Raw genomic sequence first — 21,408 nt, forward strand, 5'->3', positions numbered from 1 at the left:
CAAGCAACAGCGATGTCATAAACAACAAAGAGAACCGTAAGTAGGGAAGGCAGAACGCGTGGGAATCAGCGGTCAGGTCTTAGAAGAACCTCGAGTGAGGAAAAGCACTTCGTAAGCGTTCAGATCTTCACACAGTAAACAAGGACGATGTGGATCTTGTATCTATCAAGGATTGGGAGATGCGAATGGGATCTGCTGGGAGGAGCTGCCAGCATGTTTCCCTGCCCTGCAGGTGTCTGCAGAACATCAACCCAATACCGCGCTTTAAACGCATCAAGCGCAGTCCGGGGTCGGCGACTCAAAGTTGAGAAGTCCCTTCGGTCGCTGCCCTCGAGAAGTGACTCCTCGTGAGGGTCGAGGACGCTCAAGCAGCCGGGTCAGCTAACAGAAGGGAGTAAATGGACGGATTTTTCTATCATTGTCTACTGAGATCCATGCTGAAAGAGCACTGGAGGCGGCTGAAGGAATTCGAGGACAGACAAGAAGAGAAACGAGAACAAAGAAGAGAAAGAGAGTGGGAAGAATGGCTCCTTTCATCCTGGCTGCATTGTTGCCTTTTAGGATACTGTAGATCAAACTTCTTCTTTTAAAGCCTGGAATAGGAGGTACATTTCTTGAGTCAAAAGACAGATACCACCAATACCACTGCCCAGGTTGCTGAGCCAAAGTGTGCCGGGCAGGAGGAAAGTCTTGAAGAATTTGCATTCTCATTCCCTTCCTGCTTTCATACTCATCAGTACCGACCCCTCCCTCTGCCGAGCCACCCGTTGTAGTTATGCTTCACTTTGTTCAGGGGACTTCTAACAAGGTAATAGCTATCTTGATTATCCAGATTACTAACCAAGTTGTTGTATCCAAACGCTCCGGGAGGCAAACTCATTCAGAAGGACAGCGTGAATAGTGGAGTGCAGTTTATTACACCGGCGGGTCCAAGGCAGAGTTTCCTCTTTAGCCAGGGACCCCTACCGATTTTTGTTACAACCTTTTCTACCTAAAGTGTATGTGCCCAAGCCCACATCCCCAAATTTCTTAAGTCTGCTCTGGAAAATGTTAGAGATACAATCAGGTTACAGCCTGATTCACAATCAGATAATTCACAATCTGAAGGTCACCTAGTCATGCAGAGTAGTCCGCATCAATGGGCACTGCAAAGATTACAGAGGTAATTGATTACATAGTGGTTTATTACACTCTTCCTGGCTCCAGGGAGTCTAGGTGCGAGCTCTGCCTGGTTGGGTGTTTGTCCCTTGGTGGTGGTGGGCGGGGGGCGGCGGGGGGGGGGGGGGGTGGCGCGGGGGAGTGGTCGGGGAGGGAGCTGCCTGGCCATTTGGTATGTTGTCTCCCTGGTTACCAGATAAGTAGTCCAAAGTTCATTGAGAGGGCAAGATGGAGTTCCTTTCCTTTTAAAAATGGAGTCAGTCCAGTCAGGGCAACCTGCTCCTTTCCTTCTTCAAGGTAATGGAGTTAACAGCAGGCTGTAACCAAGCTGTGAGAAAACTAACACCCTAATCAGATCTCTCAAGTGTTTTCCAGAAAGCTGAATAATAAACCACGTTCCAGTATTTTCCCCTCCTTCAAATTCATTAGGAAGACTTTATCATCTCTTTATTATTAGCCTGAAACTTTGGTAACTATGAAACTTGACAGCAGGAAAGTTCAAATGTCATCTGCTCAGTCTGATGACCTCAGCTAAAATGCAACGTACCCTGTTACCCCCATAGCCCTCACTGTTTCTAGACCCACTTCCTGCTTTATTTGTCTCCGTAGGGCCTGAATGACAGTTGTTGATGGAAAACCAAATTTCCTCTTCGTCCTCTCCCAGACAGTCACGTTGATCAAAGGCAAACAAATAAATTCATACATTCAGCCCCTCTGCTCGTGGATTCTTGTCCAAATCCCAGTTTCTATTCCAGCCATTTTTCATAAAGGTAAATATTTTGATTCTCCTGAAGTTTGTATTAACTTCTGATTGCAGTCCCAAACCTGCTATTTGTAAAAGGAAGTATAGGTTATCTTAACATTTCTGTTGATTTGACTTCCCTTCCCTTTCTTCTCAAAACAAGTCGATTCGATTGACATTCTGTACACAAAAAAATAAATTCATATTGAACCCCCACATTAGTATCTTCAGCATGGTAAAGGAAAGCTTCACTGATCACCCTACTGGATGAGGTTGTTGCATTCAACTTCAAAATTAACACCAAATTCCTCCTCCGGAGACAGACACTAGCCTCACCCCATGTCCCCCCTAACTCTTGTTCATAAAAAAAAATTTAGCATCTGAGATCTTCCCTCAACTTCAAAGAGCAAATTTAATCAGAGAAGTGAGAAAATGCAGAAACAAAAGAAAGCGGTCAAACAAGACAATAGTTTAGCCATAAAATAGAGCCTTGAGCCTTTAGTTTCTTCTCAAGGGCTATGGTTAATATTATGAGCCATATCCTTGAATTATTTTGCAGATACGAAAACTCCTATCAGATGAAAAAGTTGACTGCATGCTGACCAATAGTTTGTAGATCTCAGACTGGTTGGAGGCAAAAACTGACAATTGTTACCCAAAATATTACCTTGTTACCTCACCATCAGCCAATCAAAGAGTTGCACACTGCTCCTAATGCACCCTGAGACAGTCTCCCTCACACTATCACACTGTCACACTGTCCTGGGCTCAGTCACATCTGACTTTTCAGGACCCCATGGATGGTAGCCCGCCAGGCTCCTCTGTCCATGGGATTTCCCAGCAAGAATACTGAAGTGGATTGCCGTTTCCTACTCTACAGGATCTTCCCCACCCAGGGATCAAACCTGGGTCTCTTGCATCTCCTGCATTGGCAGGTGGATTCTTTACCACTGAGCCACCTGGGAAGCCCTTGATTATATACCCTGAGACAGTCACCCTCACATTGTCTTTAAAAACCCTGCCTTCAAAGACTTTGGGGTATCTGAATCTTTTGAGCTGGTTCTCCTTGCTTGGCACCCTGCAATAAATCCTTCACCTTCCTTCATCACAACCTGATGGCAGCTGACTGGCTTTGCTGCTCTGAGGCCAGCACCCCAAAGTTTGGTTTAGTAAACTATGATAAATAGTTTTGTTGCCAAAACTCAATTAGACTACATGAAATAATCTCCATAAATCTCTTAGCATAATTAATAGCATATAAAGTTGAAAAAAATGGAAGACTTTTTAAAATTAAGTTCAGTTTATGTTTTTGTCGGGAAGAATGTCTCCAGTCACATAGATGCAAGTGGAGATATAAAGATAGAGAAGTATGGACTATAGACAAATTTGAAGGATACTGATTCAGTCAGTAAGAGAAATAATATTAATGAGCACCTTCTATGTTTCTTCAACAAAGATCATGAAAGATGTAATTTCGGTTGAGGGCAGGAAACACAATGTCTTTCGAACACAAGACCAGCAAAAGACAGACACGATGAATTGTCCTTATTGCTGAAGTATAGATGGTCCTGTCTTAGGTTGAATACTGGAAAGGCATGGACTCTACCTTTCATAAATATGGACTCCTACCCATGTAGCATTGACTTAAACATTGTGATTTTCAAATAACATAGAGTAGATTCTTTAAAAGCTGAAAACAGATGAAATAGACATGCTTGGAAAATGCTGTTTCATATTTTAATTTCAATGTACAGACATTAAGTTGTCTGCCCTCTTAGCGCAGCTGGCAGCGCGTCAGTCTCATAATCTGAAGGTCCTGAGTTCAAACCTCAGAGAGGGCAGGCCCTCACTTTTTTCACAGTTGGTCTGGTGAAAAGCCAAGTTGAAAGAAAAGAAAATGTGTGTGATCTGCGCTTAAAGAAATCAATACAAAAGAAAACTAGCAAATGCTGCCAGATAAGCATTGGATGCTGCTGCTGCTGCTGCTGCTAAGTCGCTTCAGTTGTGTTCGACTCTGTGCTACCCCATAGATGGCAGCCCACCAGGCTCCTCTGTCCACAGGATTCTCTAGGCAAGAATATTGGAGTGGGTTGCCATTTCCTTCTCCAAATCACGGGGTGGATGTTCCAATATTCAATATTCACTCAAGAAAATGGAATCAATTTTCTGGTTTGTTGCACTCTCAGCAGTTTGAGTGAAATGGATAAGAAATTTAGATTACACCAGAAAACAAAAGCTATACTGTATTTTTGATCTTCCTCTCCTCCTGGTGGAAGAAGCAAGGGAAGTTTTCTCTTCCAAATTCATGCTCTAAAGATTGTCCAACCACAGTTAAGACATGGGGAAGGGTAAAATCATTTATTTTTTAAATCATGTAACAAATATTTCTTGTTAATGCACTGTTCTGGGTGCAGTTGAGAATTTGGGGCTCTCCCACTCATTGTGTATGTCTCTATAGAAACAACTGTGATTGTTACAAGATTTTGGAAATAAGGCATATATATAGGAGGAGACAGTGGGGTAGCTTTTGTAGATCTAACCTGTAGATCTGGGGTAGTTTCTGTAGATCTAATCTGCACCACATTCTAGAAAGTGTCCTGAAAGTTTATTGATTTTATGCAAGTCGTTTGATTAACCTTGCAAATAACCCAAATATCATCACTCCCATTTGAAAGATGGAATTGAATTTCAGGGAAGTTGAATCATTTTTCTCAAGTCTGTTAGCTTTAAGGAGCAAAACCAGACATGAAAAGCTGGTTGTTTGTTTGTTTTCTATATGAAACGATGTGAGCTTGTCTTTTAATTTAAGGTATAGTCTCATAAGTCTATAAGGAATACCAGTTCCTCCCTTCACACATTCATAGAACAAATTTTTAAATGAGTGTATTTAGTTTTCCACTCATCAGACACTAAATCAAAATCACTTCTATGTCTGTCACCCAGGGTCCAGATTTCTAAGTGTCCTTGACTACTTTTTCTCCCTCAAATCTCTACATCCAGTGTCTTGACACATACTTAGATATTGTAGATCCTTCCTACACAACTCTCCAGAATCTTTCTCTTTCTTCTCATACATCTATGCCTTGATCTATTCTATGCTTATGGAGAAAGTATTCTGTGCCAGAGAGAGTCTTGGACTGGAGATGCAGAAAGACTCATGCTACTGCTAATCTCAGAAGCTAAAAGAATAAACCTCAATCCCTTAATATAACTTCTTTTTCATTCTCCTTAATTCCAGTTTCCCCATTTCCTACCTATATGGCATTCAAAATTAAAAATTTATCATAAAATGTTACCTTGATTACGTAAGCTGTCTGCATGGGATTTTTTTCAAGTGTTCTTAAGCCTCCAGTTTTCTCGCCAGTGTATCTTCATGTGTCCAGGCTTTTCAACCACTGTTTCCCTTCATGTCTATTTTACACACAAAAACGCACATACACCCACTCCAATTGAACAGGTGTATTTCTGAACACAGGAATCCCTACCTCCATGCCTTTTCCTTCCATCCTGTGTTCACTGTACATCTACATCCTACAATGTCCATGCATTTTTCCTTTTCTCTATGTCTCACCTCTAATTTCTGATGGCTTTTGTATGTAATAGTATGTACTTCTTTTTTGTTCTTGCATATAGCATAAATACATAACTTCTCAAGACCTGCCTCAGCAAGAATCCCATAAATATTCCAGAAATAAAGCAATGTGTAAGTTTCTGTAGTGTAGTGGTTATCATGCTTGCCTAACACGCTGGAGGCCCTTGGTTCAAAACTAAGCAGAAACAATTGCTCCCTTGTACCTTCTACCATCTGGGAAAACTCAGCCCTCTGCCTCTCCTAAAGGGAACCAGTGATCATCTCATTTCTGTTGCTTTGCTGTTTTAGTTTCATGTTTAAGAAACAGATAGATGATCAATCTGAGATAGTCCGGCTGCATTAGCCCACTGTTCTGGGTGAGTCCTCCCAAATGGGATGTGGTCCCTTCTGTTGGAAAAATCTGAAATTCATAGTTTTTTGGCCAGATTTTGTCACAGTGACTTTCTTTTTTCCTTGGCAGAGGAATAGGTACCAACTGCTCTCTGGCCTTGGAGGATCCTTGAGAAGATGGACCCTTAGTCCAGCTTAAAGACCTTGACATTTCCTGAAGTTCTAGCAGCCTGGAAGAATGAATAATGACGTGGATACAGTCCACTGAAAAATGGAAGGAAAAAAATGCATGCTGGATGTGGGGAATTAGCTCAAGTGGTAGAGCGCTCGCTTAGCATGTGAGAGGTAGTGGGATCGATGCCCACATTCTCCAGTTTTTACTCTTTCAGCTGAGGAACTGTAAATCTTCTAAATTGTAGAAAGAAAGGAAAAAATTAGACACTTTGGACTCTTCCCTGGGTAAGGGCAAAACAGGACAGGCCTGGCTCTATTGGCCTTCAGTACGTACATCTCTCATTAATGATAAATCTAGTAGATTAGAAAAATCAACAAACACGTTGAAAAAATAAACACCACCATACATCAATGGATCGAACTGACCTTATAAAGCAAAATCACAATGAAGTTCTACCAAAGAGTTGAGGGAAAAGCAAGATCATATCAAAAATAAAAAATCAAGAATGGTCAGATTGAAGCAAAGGGACATTGTGGAAACAAACATTTTTTAAAGTATTATTTAGTTGCAAGTGCCAGGGAAGACTGAAAGTAGTGAAACCAGAAGAAGACTGTCTCTTGTCAATATACATACTAGCTCCAGAGGTTTGGGTGGTCAGATTTCTTCTGAATCAACTGGGCCTACTGCAGTGCCAAGCACAGAGCAGCTCCCCAATGAATATGTCCTGACTGAATGGAAAGGAAGTGATAGATTTAACAGAGTTTCACAAGAATAATAGTATTTGCCAGGACAGTGAATGTGGATTTTGAAGGTGGAGAATGAGCCAAAATTGACTTGGAAGTCTAAGTCCAGAACACCAGCACAGAAGATGTTAGGAATTAGAGTTTAGATGAATGAGTTATTTTGGAGAACAGACAGTGAGACCCTCAGCTGCAGCAGAAAAATAAAATCACAATTTGGAATTTAAAATCTGTTTCTCAATTCATGCTTTGCTACTTAGCAGCTCGGGGACCTTAACTTTTCTGAGTCTCCATTATATCTGAAAAATGTAAATTATGATGCATACTTCTGTTGCTGAAATTCAATTTGAATGTATGAAATCATCTCCATAAATCCCTTAGTATGATTTTAAGGCTGAAATAAATGAGAAGGTTTTGAATGAAGTTCAGTTTGTGTTTTTTGTAAGGAGAATATCTCTGGGCATGTAGATGCAACTGGAGACATAGAGTGAGATAAAGAAGTATGGAGTGCAGACAAATTTGAGGAATGTTAATTCACTTAGTCAGTCAGTGAACTATTAATAGTATTAAGTGGGTACTTCTTAGGTTTCTTTTAAATATAAGGTATCAAGGAAAGTGTAAGAGTGACTGAGGTCTCTGAAGGATACAACAGGCAGATCATTAGATCACAAGAGGGAAAAAGAGCAGCAAAAAACTAGTACAATTGTTACTGGACCAGTACAAATGGTACTGCAGGCCAGAGGGTCCAGTTGTTGGGTATATGTTGGAAAGGTGTGGACTCCACCATTCCTGGATGTGGAACCCTTCAAGTGCAGCACTGGCTTAAATGGAATGATTTACAAGTAGCATGGTTACATTCTTTAAAAGTTGGAAACTGCTAGACATGACTGGAAAGTACTATTTTATGTTTTACTTTCAATGACAGAAGCTGGGATCATCTGCCCTCTTAGCGCAGTAGGCAGCGCGTCAGTCTCATAATCTGAAGGTCCTGAGTTCAAGCCTCAGAGAGGGCAAGTGTTTTATATTTGTTGTTCAGCTCTGATGGGCAAGGCGAGTCAGAGCTCGAGGCGCCCCCCACCCCACCCCACCCACCGCCTCTGGACCTGCCTGAGCATCTACCCCAAAACCAGAATCTGTCCGTTTTACTATTTTATGACTTTCACCAACTCCTTTGACATTCACGGGGGGCTATCCCCAATCACTTTTCTCTGTAGGAAAATCAATTTAGAACTTTAGTTAATAAGTCTCCAGGGTATAATAAGGTGTGTTCCAATTCAAATCCCTCAGAAAGCTGTCTAACCTGCCTGACAGGTTTCCAGACTCTTGCAGCTACGCATGTGATTGTTCACAGCCTCCCAACCACGAGAGGCATGGGAAGCTTAAGATATTCTAACAATGCAGAGCCTCTTGGGGAGTTAGAAATTGTTAAAATAGAACTAACAGAGGAATTCTTTGTTGAGCTAATGCCTGCTGCCAAGTTTCCATATGACTTACCCACTGTGTCCCTGGGAGTGTATTGATTAATATAGTTGGTATATAGAAATATAAGTAGAAGCCTTAATGTTAATAATAACCCTAGACCCTTTAGCTAATAAATTCTTCCCTTGATTATCCCCCACTGCACCTTTGCCCTATAGGAATGCAACTCTATCTAGTGCTTTCAGGGAGTGGCACCGAACTTTAAGAAAAATCACCTCTGGAGAAAATAAGTTTTTCTGGTTGACTAACCTTTATCAGAAGTAAAATGTTAGCAGGTCTCCTGACCAGAAGATGATGTAAATCACCTAAAGCCTTTGTATCTGATAAGTTTGCAGAAAAAAAGCCTCGTTTCAATAAGGGTCAAGGACTGCTGACCTTGCATGACTTTGCACCCCCTATTACCTTCTATGTACAACTTAGGGTATAAAAGCTCCTTTTGAAAATAAAGCTACGGACCTTGCTCATTAAGCTTGGTCTCCCCATGTCATTCTTTCTCTTTCCTTTTCCTTTTCAGGCTGATTCCCTGGAGCACAGGGGCCCTCTGCGTTCACTTTCCTGCCTGGGCTTCTAAGACCCACTCGAGAAGGTGCCTAAGGTGGGGCACCTTCCGCAATTCAAAAGGGTGCCTTCGGCCTTCGTGAACAGAGCAAGTCCCGTGCTGGGTCCTTATTGGCTTTCTGCGTAAACCAAGGAATATCAGCCTCTTTTCTCTCCTCTATTTTCTTAACTGCAAAATTCTTTCCTTATCTCTTTCTCTATCCTTAATCGCCAATGCCATCCTCCCAGAGGAATCCCTGGATCCAACCAGGGCTGGACCCCGGTAGTTCAGCCTTGTCTGACTCTTTGTGACCTCACAGACAGTGGCACTCCAGGCTTCCCTGTCCTTCACCATCTCCCAGGCTTCCCTGTCTTTCACCATCTCCTGGAGCTTGCTCAAACTCATGTCTATTGAGTTGGTGATGTCATCCAACCATCTCATCCTCTATTGTTCCCTTCTCCTCCTGCCTTCAATCTTTCCCAGCATCAGGGTCTTTTCCAATGAGTCAGTACTTCACATCAGGTGGCCAAAGTATTAGAGTTTCAGCTTCAGCATCAGTCCTTCCAGTGAATATTCAGGACTGATTTCCTTTAGAATTGACTAGTTTGATCTCCTTGCAGCCCAAGGGACTCTCAAGAGTCTTCTCCAAAACCACAGTTCAAAAGCATCAATTTTTTGGCACTCAGCTTTCTTTATAGTCCAACTCTCACATCCATACATGACTACTGGAAAAACCATACCTTTGACTAGACAGACCTTTGTCAGTAAAGCAATGTCTTTGTTTTTTAATATTCTGTCTAGGTTTGCCATAGTTTTTCTTCCATGGAGCAAGCGTCTTTTAATTTCGTGGCTGCAGTCACCATCTGCAGTGATTTTGGAGCCCAAGAAAATAAAGTCTCTCACTGTGTCCATTGTTTCTTCATCTAGTTTTCCATGAAGTGATGGAACCAGATGCCGTGATCTTCGTTTTTTTAATCTTGAGTTTTAAACCAGCTTTTTCACTCTCCTCTTTCACCCTCATCAAGAAGCTCTTTAGTTCCTCTTCACTTTCTGCTGTAAGGGTGGTTTCATCTGCATATCTAAGATTACTGATATTTCTCCCAGCAATCTTGACTCAAGCTCGAGCTTCATCCAGCCTGGCATTTTGCATGATGTACTCTGCATATAAGTTAAATAAGCAAGGTGACAATACAAAGCCTTGATGTATTCCTTTCCCAATTTGGAACCAGTTTGTTGTCCCATGTCCAGTTCTAGCCATTGCTTCTTCACCTGCATACAGGTTTCTCAGGAGGTAGGTAAGGTGGTATTCCCATCTCTCTAAGAATTTTCCACAGTTTGTTGTGATCCACACAGTTAATGGCATAGTCAATGAAGCGGAAGTAAATGTTTTTCTGAAATTCTCTTGCTTTTTCTATGATCCAACGGATGTTGGTAATTTGATCTTTGGTTCCTTTGCCTTTTCTAAATTCAGCTTGTACATCTGGAAGTTCTTGGTTCAGGTACTGTTGATGGTTAGCTTGGAGGATTTTGAGTATGACCTTGCTAGCATGTGAAATGAATACAGTCTGTGGTAGTTTGAACATTCATTGCCTTTCTTTGGGATTAGAATGAAAACTGACTTTTTCCAAGCCTGTGGCCACTGCTGAGTTTTCCAAATCTGCTGGCATACTGAGTGCAGCACTTTAACACCATCATCTTTTAACAGCATCATCATCACTCTTCACCTGTACAGCTCAATGCCCATATTTTTTCCTTCACTGTAACATGCTCTTGTGTCTTATTTCTGATGGCTCTTATCTGTAATATTTTGTACTTTTTTATTGTTGTATCATATGGTGTAGATATATAATTTCTCATGACCTGCCTCAGTAACGATGGAAAAACATCTTAAAATAGAACAAAGCGTGAGTTTCCCTAGTGTAATGGTCATCACGCTTGTCTAACACGTGAGAGGTCTTTGGCTGGAAACCGAGCAGAAACAGCTATGTTTTTTGCCTTCCACCATCCAGGGAAAATCAGTTCACCTTCTCCCTTAAAAGGAATCAGTGATCATCACACCCCTGCTGGTGTGTCATTTTCATCTCATTTTTAAGAAAGATAATCATCCTAAGGTAGTCCTGTTGTATTAGCTGGCTGTTCTGGGTGAATCCTCCCAACTGGGACATTTTCACTTCTATCTCAGAAAGTCTGAAACGTGAAATTTGGAGCACCAAATGTTTCCCATGGCTACTTTTCACCCCTTTTCCTTAGAGGAGGAATAGGTACCAATCTCACTTTTGCTTCGAGTCATCTTTGGGAAGACGTGCCCTTAGCAGTCCTGGTTTCAAGCGAATAATGGAGATGGTACTCTGAAAGACTGGAGGAAAGAGCTCAATAAAGGTGGGGAATTAGCTCAAGTAGAAGAGCACTTGCTTAGCATGAGAGAGGTAGTGGGGTTGATACCCACATTCTCCAGTTTTTAAGAAGCACTGGCAAAAAAAATATACATCCAAATTGCAACTTCAGACCTGAAAAAAGAATGTGTAGATAGAACAATAGTAAATACTTAATCCAAATGACAAAGAAGCAAGTGTACTTTAAAAAAGGGACAGAACCTCAAGGACAAACAGGAAAATAGCAAAGTTCTTACATTCACATCATTGGAAACTCAATAGAGGAAGAAAGGAAACATTGCAGGGGGGATTGATTACCCAAATCTGGCAAAAGATATAAACCAGAATAAAACATTCAGCAACCCTAAAGCAGGATAAAATGAAATAAACCCACAGGCAGACAGATGACAGTTATACTGCTTGAAACTAGAAAGGGGGGGAATGCTCTAAAGTACCAGAAGAAAATGCAAGGGAAACTGCAATCTGAATGATTGTTAATTTCTCATCAGAAACTGTAAGAACCATAACTAAATAACATGATTTTTATGTTATTTTGAAAGAAAAGACCTGTCAATCTAATAGCTAAATATAGCAAAAATACCCTTCAGACAGACATAAAGTTTACCTTCTCATTTGAAGGTAAACTGAGTGACTCCATTGCTAATGAAAGTTCTAGAAAAGAGTAATGCTGTGAGTCAAGAAAAATGATACTAGAGGGAAATAAATAGGATAGTATAAATGAAGAAAGTTAACCAAAATTTCAGAAACAGAAACTCGTTTGAAATTAAATAGCCCATATTGGAGGTTTACTAGGACTGCAGCCTGGGAAACAGATTTAAGAAGCACAGGAGTTGTGTTCCATTGGACTACAAAATGAAGGAAGCTTATTAAAGGGAAAAACTACAAGGCCACACAGTGACGTAAGTTGTTTGTCTAGCATTGTAATTGATGCTAACAAGAAGAAAGACAGCTTATTAAGCAAGAATTGGTTAGGGTCTGCAATGGTTACTTAGTTACAAGGGGAAACCTTGAGACTACAAGTTTGCAGCTGGTGGATGTTGTTCCGACTATGGCTGGTGGTGGCCCTGGGTTTGGCACAGTGATATAGGGACTGGTCTAAGGCCAGATCCTCAAAGGCCGTCCTCCCCATTTTTGTATGCCTAAACTGTGGTTACTCCCTTATGACTTCAATTTGTTGTTGGAACCATAGAAGAGAAGGAAATAACTGGGAAAGCATAATAGATTTTTACATTCCTCTTTAATTCTTTAAAGTATGTTTGATGCTTGAAAGTGAAAATCATTACATTGTCTGATGGAATTTTCATTGTATCTATATGTACTATATGAAGGGGTTGTGGTAAAGGGACTAAATGGTGGTGAGGTCTATACACAACTTGAATGGTAATTTATTGATTCTAAGTATACTGTGAAATATTAAGGATGTATATGGTAATCAATACATCACCTACTAACAATGTTTAAATAAGTCAAGTAAGGGTAGGGAGGAAGAGGAGCAAAGAAAAACAAGAAACAAAGGAAACAAGCTATTAATAAATTATTTAGTAAATCTAAAAGCAAACTTATTAATAATAATATTATTTGAGTTATTATAGTCAGCAATTTATTTTTAATGCATTCTAACAATCCAGATATATCAGATAAAATCAGTTTGTCACAATATATTAAAAATATATATGCTGATTAGAAGAAATCCACTTCAAATACAGTTAGTTGTGAGATGAAAAGCTGTACTCAAGATTAAAAATTACATAGGAGATTGAAAGCAAAGAATAGGAAAACAGACCTCATGCAAGCATTAATAAAAAAAAATAAAGTAGATATATTACTATAAGACTAAGTAGATTTCAAAGCAGAGAAAAATTCCAGGCATTAATTTGAAGAAGTGAAGTCGCTCAGTTGGGTCCGACTCTTTGCGACCCCATGGGTTACCACCCATGGCCTACCAGGCTCTGCCTTCCTTGGGATTTCCCAGGCAAGAATACTGGAGTGGGCTGCCATTTCCTTCTCCAGGGGATCTTCCCAACTCAGGGATCGAACCTGTGTCTCCTGCATTGCAGACAGACACTACCATCTGAGCCACCAAAGCCATACAATTATAAGATGTCAACTCACTAATAAAATAACTATCCTAAATTTGTATGCCTCTGACCACAGAGCTTCAAAAACCATAAGCAATAGCTAATGAAACTGAAAAGAAACATAGAAAAGTCCTCAATTATTGTTGAAGATGTCAACAATCCTCTCTCTTTAATTGATAGATCTAGTAGATAACAAATTGGAAAATTTGTGTGGGACTAAACACTATCCACCACTGAATCTAAATGACCTTATTAAGTAAAATTTCAGTGTCAGTAAAAAGAAGGATCAAAGAGTTGAGAGAAAAGCAAAATTATATCAAAACAAAGAAACCAAAAATTGTCAGTGTGAAGCAGAAAAGTGGTATTTTAGAAAGAGTTATTTAGCTGTAAATGCCAGGGAGACTGAAAGTGGTGAAACTGGAAGTGGATCATTCCTTGTCCATATTTATCCTTCCTACTCCTGAGGCCTGGGGGTAATCAGATTCCCTTTCAGTCCCTTAAGCCTGCAACAGTGCCTAGCACAGAGCAGCTCCACAACAATAATTCGCTGAATGAATGCAAAGTAAGTGATAGATTCAAAAAAGCTGCACAAGAATAATGTTTAGTATTTGGCAGATCATTTGATATGGATTTTGAAGGACTTGGAAGTCTAAGCCCAAAAGTCCAGCACAGAAGTTGGGAATTAGTGGGTGTGAGCTGGAGTAGAGAGAGAACTCACAATTTGAAATCTAATAATTTCTCTCAATTCATACTTTGCTGTTTAACAGAAATATTACTTAACTTCTCTGAGCCTTCATTTTGTCTGGGAAGTACAAAATATGATACACAGGTTTATTACCTAAATTCAAGTGGACTATATGAAATAATCTCCATAAATCTCTTGGTATGAATTAGTATGTAAGGCTGAAAAAACAAGGTGGCTTTTTGTCATTTTGCCGTTTTTGTAGGAAGAATGTCTCCAGCCATGTAGGTACGAATGGAGATGTGGAGTAAGACAGAGAAGTCCAGATTTGAGGACTATTGATTCACTCAGTGAACTAATATTAACTAGGCAACTCCTATGTTTCTTTCAACATGGAGATCACGGAAAATGTAAGATCAGCTGAGATTTCTGAGGGCAGGAAAAGGCACATCTTTGGAATACAAGACTAAGAAGACAGCACATTAATTGTCCCTAGCCATGCAGCCAAGATGATCTTATTTTGGGGTGAATACTGGGAAAGGCATGGACTGCATCATTCCTAATGTGGACTCCACTGGGTTTGTCATTGGTTTATTGGAATGATTTTCAAGTATTCATTAAAAACTAGGAACTGATAAAAGTGTGGGTGGTCGGAAAATACTATTTCCTCTCTACTTTCAATATAGAGTACTCACACCGTCTGCCCTCTTAGCGCAGTAGGCAGCGCGTCAGTCTCATAATCTGAAGGTCCTGAGTTCGAGCCTCAGAGAGGGCAGATAGTACTTTTTTTGGCCTGGCTAAAGTTATGTTGCAGGAAAAACCCAACAGCAAGTAAAATTAGGTGGGCACCAGCAAAACATTTGAAAAATGACCGAATATTTGCTTAGAAGGTTGAAATTAGATTTCAAGTTTGTTGCAATTCCCAGTAACTTCAGTAAAATCATTGGTGAAAAAGTTCAGATTCACCGGAAAGATTTCAGATCAAAAAGAGAGTTAGGACATGGGAATTAGGGTCAATGTTACAAAGCCTTCTTTGCACTCAAAGCTAGTGGGAAAGATACTTGTTTCCACCAGTTTTGCTCTATCATTCCTTCTCCACAAGACCTGAGTCCTCAGAAGACCTTTCCTGAACCCAACTTCGGGAAATATTGGATTTCTTTTTAAAATGAAGATTTATAAATCTCTGGTTCTTTTCTTATTTCACCCAGAAGAGAGCACAGACTTGGTCTTTGACCAATATTCTCTGTCGCAAACAGTTGGACTCAACTGAGTGACTGAGCACACATGCACCCACTTTGACATCATACTACAACAAGGACAAAAAACGTGCTGTGAAGGGAGTGAGCATGATCTGTACTGGAGTATGCTAGCCTTTCCTTCTCAAAATGCATGACTTTTGGCTTGTGGGAGAGTGGACCCCCAATCCTTGTAAACAGAGAGAATCTGGTGAAAAGAAGGCTATTTTGTAATTGACATTTATGGGACCTATTGACCTGGGGCGGAGAAGGCGATGGCACCCCACTCCAGTACTTTTGCCTGGAAAATCCCATGGATGGAGGAGCCTGGTAGGCTGCAGTCCATGGGGTCGCTAAGAGTCGGACATGACTGAGCGACTTAGCTTTCACTTTTCACTTTCATGCGTTGGAGAAGGAAATGGCAACCCACTCCAGTGTTCTTGCCTGGAGAATCCCAGGGACGGGGGAGCCTGGTGGCTGCCGTCTATGGGGTCACACAGAGTCGGACACGACTGAAGTGACTTAGCATAGCATAGCATTGACCTGGGGAAAGAGAGAAGTCTGTTGAGGGACAATTAAAGAAACAAGATGGACAACACAACTGGGGGTCTGAGGACTGAGTTTGCCTGGGTCTGAGAGAGAACCAGAAAGATCCAAATTGTCAAAAACAAAATAAAAAAGATGTGAAATCAGGGGAATTCTTAAAGTAAACTCATAAACAAGATTAGGAGTAGGATCTTTGGGTAGTTCTTCCTTATGGAAGTTTCTTACCCATCCATTCCAGCCCAACCATCACAGTACCTGTAATGACAGTCTAAATTAACACCTTCAGAAATATCTCCAAGAATTGAAACAATCTGGTGATATTTGACTTCCACATATAGAATCTCAAATAGAATTTTTCCTCTTTGCACATGCAGCTAAAATACTTTAAATGAGGCAGGAGGGATTCCAGCAGGTAATACAGGAAATATATTTAACAGCATTAGTGATCAGATCCTGATGAAGTCCAAAAATAGGAAGGAATGTTAAAGAGGGTCATGATTCTACCATGCATAACTATGAACAGCCCTTGAACTTTGCTTTTCACTGAAAGACTTCCCTCTCCTTTAACTGTATCTTAAGCTTCTTCAGACACAAAGAATCCTATGGATGATGCCCTTGGAGGCTCTGTGAAAGGGTGGTCCTTCAGCAAGTCCACAATTTGGTTAGGCCTTTGGCACCACAGTCTTGAAATAAGCTGGAAATTTTCTTACATTTTGACTTTTCTATGGGTATTTGGTAACTGGGCTCTGTCTGGGTTTCCCAAATGCACACAGAGGACTTTTCTTCACCTCTCAGATTCTGACTAATATAACTTCTCATGTTGAATCAGACTTAGTAATATGCCTACTTCTTGGCACTCAGTCCCTAAGTCAAATGTTACTTTGCTACTGAGACCCCCTCCCTAGCTAATGCCTCTTATCGTGATTTCAATCTGTCCATCAACTTATGCCACTTTCCTCACAAGCACTGTGTTTTAGAAATTGTCTTATGAATTTACATTTAAAGTTCCTGTCTCTCCTCTAGAATATAAGGATCTTGAGGCTCAAATCATTGTGTCCTCAGTGCCTGGAGTTAAGGCATAAATATGGCTTCTGCCTTGAAATGGAAGTATTAGGTAATAGGGAATCGGTAGATCAAATATAAGTGAATAATTTAATAAATTATTTTATTAACTTCCAAAATGTTACTCTCCACATGTGCCGATTTATTTTGCTCTTTCTTTATGCCTTACTTGATGTTTTAAATTTTATTGATGAATGGCAGTTTATATGACTTAAAATTTTCCCAGACAGAATTTTCTACTTTCCAATTAGTGAACAACAAAAAAAGATGTAAGGGAACACAGATGTTTAGGACTCCTGTTACAAAAGTCACAACAGATAGCAGTTTAGTGTTAGTCACTCAGTCGTGTCCGACTCTTTGTGACCCCATGGACTGTAGCCCATCAGGCTCCTCTGTCCATGGGATTCACCAGGCAGAATATCCAAATGGGTGGCCATTCCTGTCTCCATGATAACAGTTTAAAGTTGAGTGAAAGCTAGAACAAATTAAAAGCCTATTTCCTTTTGCATGTATCTTCTTACAACCATTTTTTTCTACATGGGTTCTTAATATCTGGTTTCTTTTCAGTCAACAGTGAAACCCCAAAATGTTCCCTCTGTCTCTTCTTTTTCCCATGGTGACTTTCCCCTTCTTTCTTCAGCAGAGGAATAGATACTAATCACACTATTGCCTTAGGCATCTTTGAGAAGATGTGCCCTTAGTCCAGTCCTGGTTTCACTTTAAGGACCTTGAAATTTCCTGAAGTTCAGGCTGCTCAGAAGAGTAAATACAGTGAGGATGGTACTCTGAAAAGGTAGAGGAAAAAACATAAGTATGAAGGTGGGGAATTAGCTCAAGTGGTAGAGCGCTCGCTTAGCATGTGAGAGGTAGTGGGATCGATGCCCACATTCTCCAGTTTTGGCTCCTTCAACTAAGGAGCTCCAGCTAACAACCACAAATCTTGCAACCTATACAAAGAAATGAGAAAAGCAGACACACATTGCACTCTCCTCTGGGCAAGGACAAGACTGGCTCTACGTCCCTGACCACTGAGCTTCAAAACTCATGAACTGAAGCTGATAAACTTGAAAGGAAAAACAGAGAAGCCCACAGTTACCATTATAGGTGTCAAAACTTCTCTCATTAATGATAGATCTAGTAGTTAAGAACACCATTCACCAATGGATCTAATTGACCTGACAGAGCAAAATCGCAATATAGAAAGGTGGAAAGAAGAGCCAAAGAGTTGAGAGAAAAGCAAGATCATATCAAAACTAAAAAATCAAGAATGGTCAGAGTGAAGCAGAGGGACATCATGAACACATATTTTTAGTCATTACTTGGCTGTAAATGCCAGGAAGACTCAAAGTGGTGAATCTGGACGAGGATTGTCCCTTGTGCATATATATCCTTCTAACAGAAGTCTGGGTGATCATATTCCTTCTGAATCACCTGAAGCTACTACAGTGCCAGGCACAGAGCAGCTCCCCAATGAATATGAGCTGACTGAATGGAAAGGAAGTGATAAATTCAAGAGAGCTTCACAAAGTAATGTTCAGATTTGCCAATATTATTCAGCGAAAGTGGATTTTGAAGGAAGAGAATGAGCCAAAGTTTGACTTGGAAGTCTAAGCCTGAAAGGCCAGCAGAGAGGAGACTGGGAATTAGAGTGTGTATGAATGAGCTATTGTGGAGAAGAATGTACAGTGAGATTATCAGCTGCAGCAGAAAAAAATAACATAATTTGGAATTAGATAATCTGCTTCTCAATTCAGACTTTACGGTTTAGCAGACACATTACTTCTCTGAGTTACCAACATATATCGAAAATGCAAATTATGACACCTAGTTGTGAAAATTCAATTGGAATATATGAAATAATCTTCATAAATCTCTTAGTGTAATTAATAGCCCAATAGGCTGAAGAAAAACAGGGAGGTTTTTTTGCTAAATTCTGTCTGTAGTTTTTTTTTTTGTTTGTTTTTTTCCAGTCTGTGTTTTTTGTAGAGAGAACATCTCCTGTCGTGTTCATGCAAGTGGAGATGTAGAGTGAGACAAGGACATATGGAGTGTAGATAAATTTGAGGCGTATTCATTCACTCAGTCAGTGAATTAATATTAACTGGGTATCTCCTAAATTTCTTTTGAATATAAGGAAAGTGCAAGAGTGAGACCCGCTCCAGTGTTCCTGCCTGGAGAATTCCAGAGACGGGGGAACCTGGTGGGCTGCCGTCTCTGGGGTCACACAGACTCGGACACGACTGAAGGAAGCGACTTAGCAGCAGCAGAAGCAGCAAGAGTGAGATCTCTGAGGGAGAGAAGAGGCCAATCATTGGAACACAAGAGAGGAAAAGAGCCGCAAAAGACAGGATTGTTCCTGGTCTTGCTGGCCGGAGTGTCCAACTGGTGGATGTATACCGTAAAGGTGTGGACGCCATCATTTCAGAGCGTAGAATCCGCCGGATGCAGCATTGTCTTATATGGAATGGTTTTCAAGGAGCATTGGCTACATTTTTTTAAAACCTGGAAACTGATAGATGTACCTGAAAAATATTATTTCATATTTTAATTAGAATGTGAAAGCTTCACCTTGTCTGCCTTCTTAGCGCAGTAGGCAGCGCGTCAGTCTCATAATCTGAAGGTCCTGAGTTCGAGCCTCAGAGAGGGCAGCTTTGTTTTTTTCCTCCACAATCGAACTAGCCTAATGTTACTCTGCTAAAAAGAAAACGTATACAGGCTACACCAAAACCAAACCGAAAGGAACAAACAAAAAATCAACATAAAATAACTCTGGGAGTTAGTGAAGGACAGGGAAGCCTGGGGTGCTGCAGTCCATGGCGTCCCAAAGAGTCAGACACTCCCAATGGCAATTAAGGAATGGAAGATGTAAAATCATTTATTCTTTTTATCATGAAACAAATAATTCTTGTTTACACAACTATTCTGGGTGCAGTGAATCAAGAGTGAATAAGATCTCCAAATTTCCTTCCTTGTGGAGCTACATCCCTCCATCTTTTGCTTCTTTTAGAGTGCCAGGATGCAGAGAGCTTGAAGATTTGACTAATGTGGTTTTTGAGGGTTCTTACACTTTATCTCTGACATTCTGTGAGCTTGGAGGCTGGAGGGAGAAAGCGGAGACAGAGGTCACTTCTGGCATGCTGACAGGGTAGACAGTGTAGTAGCCTTTTCAGGATAATCAAATATCTTGAAACCACTTTATTCTTTGGGGACCAGAGACAATATGGGGACATATGTGATTGTGGGATTCCAATTTTGCCCAGTTGATTTCCCTTTAAAATGTGAAAGAGAAATGATACTCTGTTTTACTCCTTATATACGTTACCAAAATGATACTCAGAGATGGATTTCTGAAGGTTATGTTGTCCAGAGCTTCCTTCCTGCAGATTTGACCTTGCTGTTGCTTCCCCTTAAGGGTTCAAGGAAGGGAGGCACCTTCAGGCTGCAGAAAGCACCATGCTAGTTACCTCTTTCTATTTTATGCCTCTCTGACCCTTTGAAAGATGGATGACCACCACTGGGGACTTGAAATACCGAATACAAAAGAATTAAAAGGAATGGAAAAAATCCTTTTTTCAGCACTGGGTGCTAAAAATGATACTACATGTTTATTAATCTTATGCAAGTTGTTTGATTTAACTTTGCAGTTCATCCAAATATCATTATTCCCATTTTACAGAGAAAATTGAAGCTTAGAATAGTTGAACCATCTTTTTTTTCAGTTCGCATGGCTCTACGGAGCAAAACCAGAAGCACAAAGCTGATTTTTTTTTTTTCCCTGTATTAAAATGTAGCCTTTTCCTTTAACCCTGCACTTAGTCTTTTCCTCCAGACCAATTCATTCATTAATTCACTATTATTATAAATGAGAGGATTTAATCTTCCATGCATCAGATATTAATTCACAATCACTTGTGTTTACCACCCAGATTCAAGTATTCTACATGCCTTTGACTCTTTCTTCTCCTTCAAATCTCTACATCCAGTATCTTGATATGTGCTTAAATGCCATAGCTCTTTCCCGCACAGCTCTCCAGAATCTTTCTTTCTTCTCATGCACCTATGCCTTTGTCCATTCTGTGTTTATGGAGGATGTATTCCAAGCCAGCTAGTGTACCGGGCCGCAGGTACGGAAAGACTCATGCTATTATTAATCTCAGAGCTTAAAAAATAAACCTCAATCCTTTAAGATGTTACAACTTCTTTTTCTTTCTCTCTAATTCTATTTTCTCCATTTCCTACCTATTTGGCATTCAAAATAAAAAAGTTTCATAAAATATTTTTATTTTAAAGCCATGTGCCTGCATGTTTTTCAAGGGTTTTTAAGTCTCCCCAATTTTTTTCCCAATGTATCTTCATGTGTCCAGACTTTTTCAATCACTGTTTCTCTCCATGTCTATTTTACACACGCACACACATGCACTCACACACTCTCTCACTCCACTCCTACTACACAGGTATATTTCTGAACACAGGAATTCCTACCATCCTGACTGTTCCTTCCATGCTGTTGATTCTTTATCCTCACACCTCAATGTCTGTATTTTTTTTTACTCTGTTTCATAGGATCTCACTACTTATTTTTGATAGTTCTTATTTGTAACAGGCTTTTTTGTTTGTTTGGTTTGGTTTGGCTATTCTCTTATGTGATGCAGATGTGA

The 21,408-nt window shown here is 40.3% G+C and overlaps 7 non-coding genes across 7 annotated transcripts; all 7 read left to right on the plus strand.

The window, feature by feature from the left end:
- Positions 1 to 3,668: 3,668 nt before the first annotated feature.
- On the plus strand, positions 3,669 to 3,741 carry TRNAM-CAU. The gene has a single exon. It is a non-coding gene; the product is annotated as a tRNA-Met (tRNA).
- Positions 3,742 to 5,607: 1,866 nt separating this feature from the next.
- TRNAV-AAC lies at positions 5,608 to 5,680 on the plus strand. Its single transcript has one exon. It is a non-coding gene; the product is annotated as a tRNA-Val (tRNA).
- Positions 5,681 to 6,122: 442 nt separating this feature from the next.
- On the plus strand, positions 6,123 to 6,195 carry TRNAA-AGC. Its single transcript has one exon. It is a non-coding gene; the product is annotated as a tRNA-Ala (tRNA).
- Positions 6,196 to 7,677: 1,482 nt separating this feature from the next.
- Positions 7,678 to 7,750, plus strand: TRNAM-CAU. The gene has a single exon. It is a non-coding gene; the product is annotated as a tRNA-Met (tRNA).
- A 6,859-nt stretch (positions 7,751 to 14,609) lies between these two features.
- TRNAM-CAU lies at positions 14,610 to 14,682 on the plus strand. Its single transcript has one exon. It is a non-coding gene; the product is annotated as a tRNA-Met (tRNA).
- Positions 14,683 to 17,571: 2,889 nt separating this feature from the next.
- Positions 17,572 to 17,644, plus strand: TRNAA-AGC. The gene has a single exon. It is a non-coding gene; the product is annotated as a tRNA-Ala (tRNA).
- A 1,681-nt stretch (positions 17,645 to 19,325) lies between these two features.
- Positions 19,326 to 19,398, plus strand: TRNAM-CAU. Its single transcript has one exon. It is a non-coding gene; the product is annotated as a tRNA-Met (tRNA).
- Positions 19,399 to 21,408: the final 2,010 nt, after the last annotated feature.

Source organism: Bos indicus x Bos taurus, chromosome 23 (genome assembly GCF_003369695.1).
Source record: "Bos indicus x Bos taurus breed Angus x Brahman F1 hybrid chromosome 23, Bos_hybrid_MaternalHap_v2.0, whole genome shotgun sequence".
Classification (NCBI taxonomy): domain Eukaryota; kingdom Metazoa; phylum Chordata; class Mammalia; order Artiodactyla; family Bovidae; genus Bos; species Bos indicus x Bos taurus.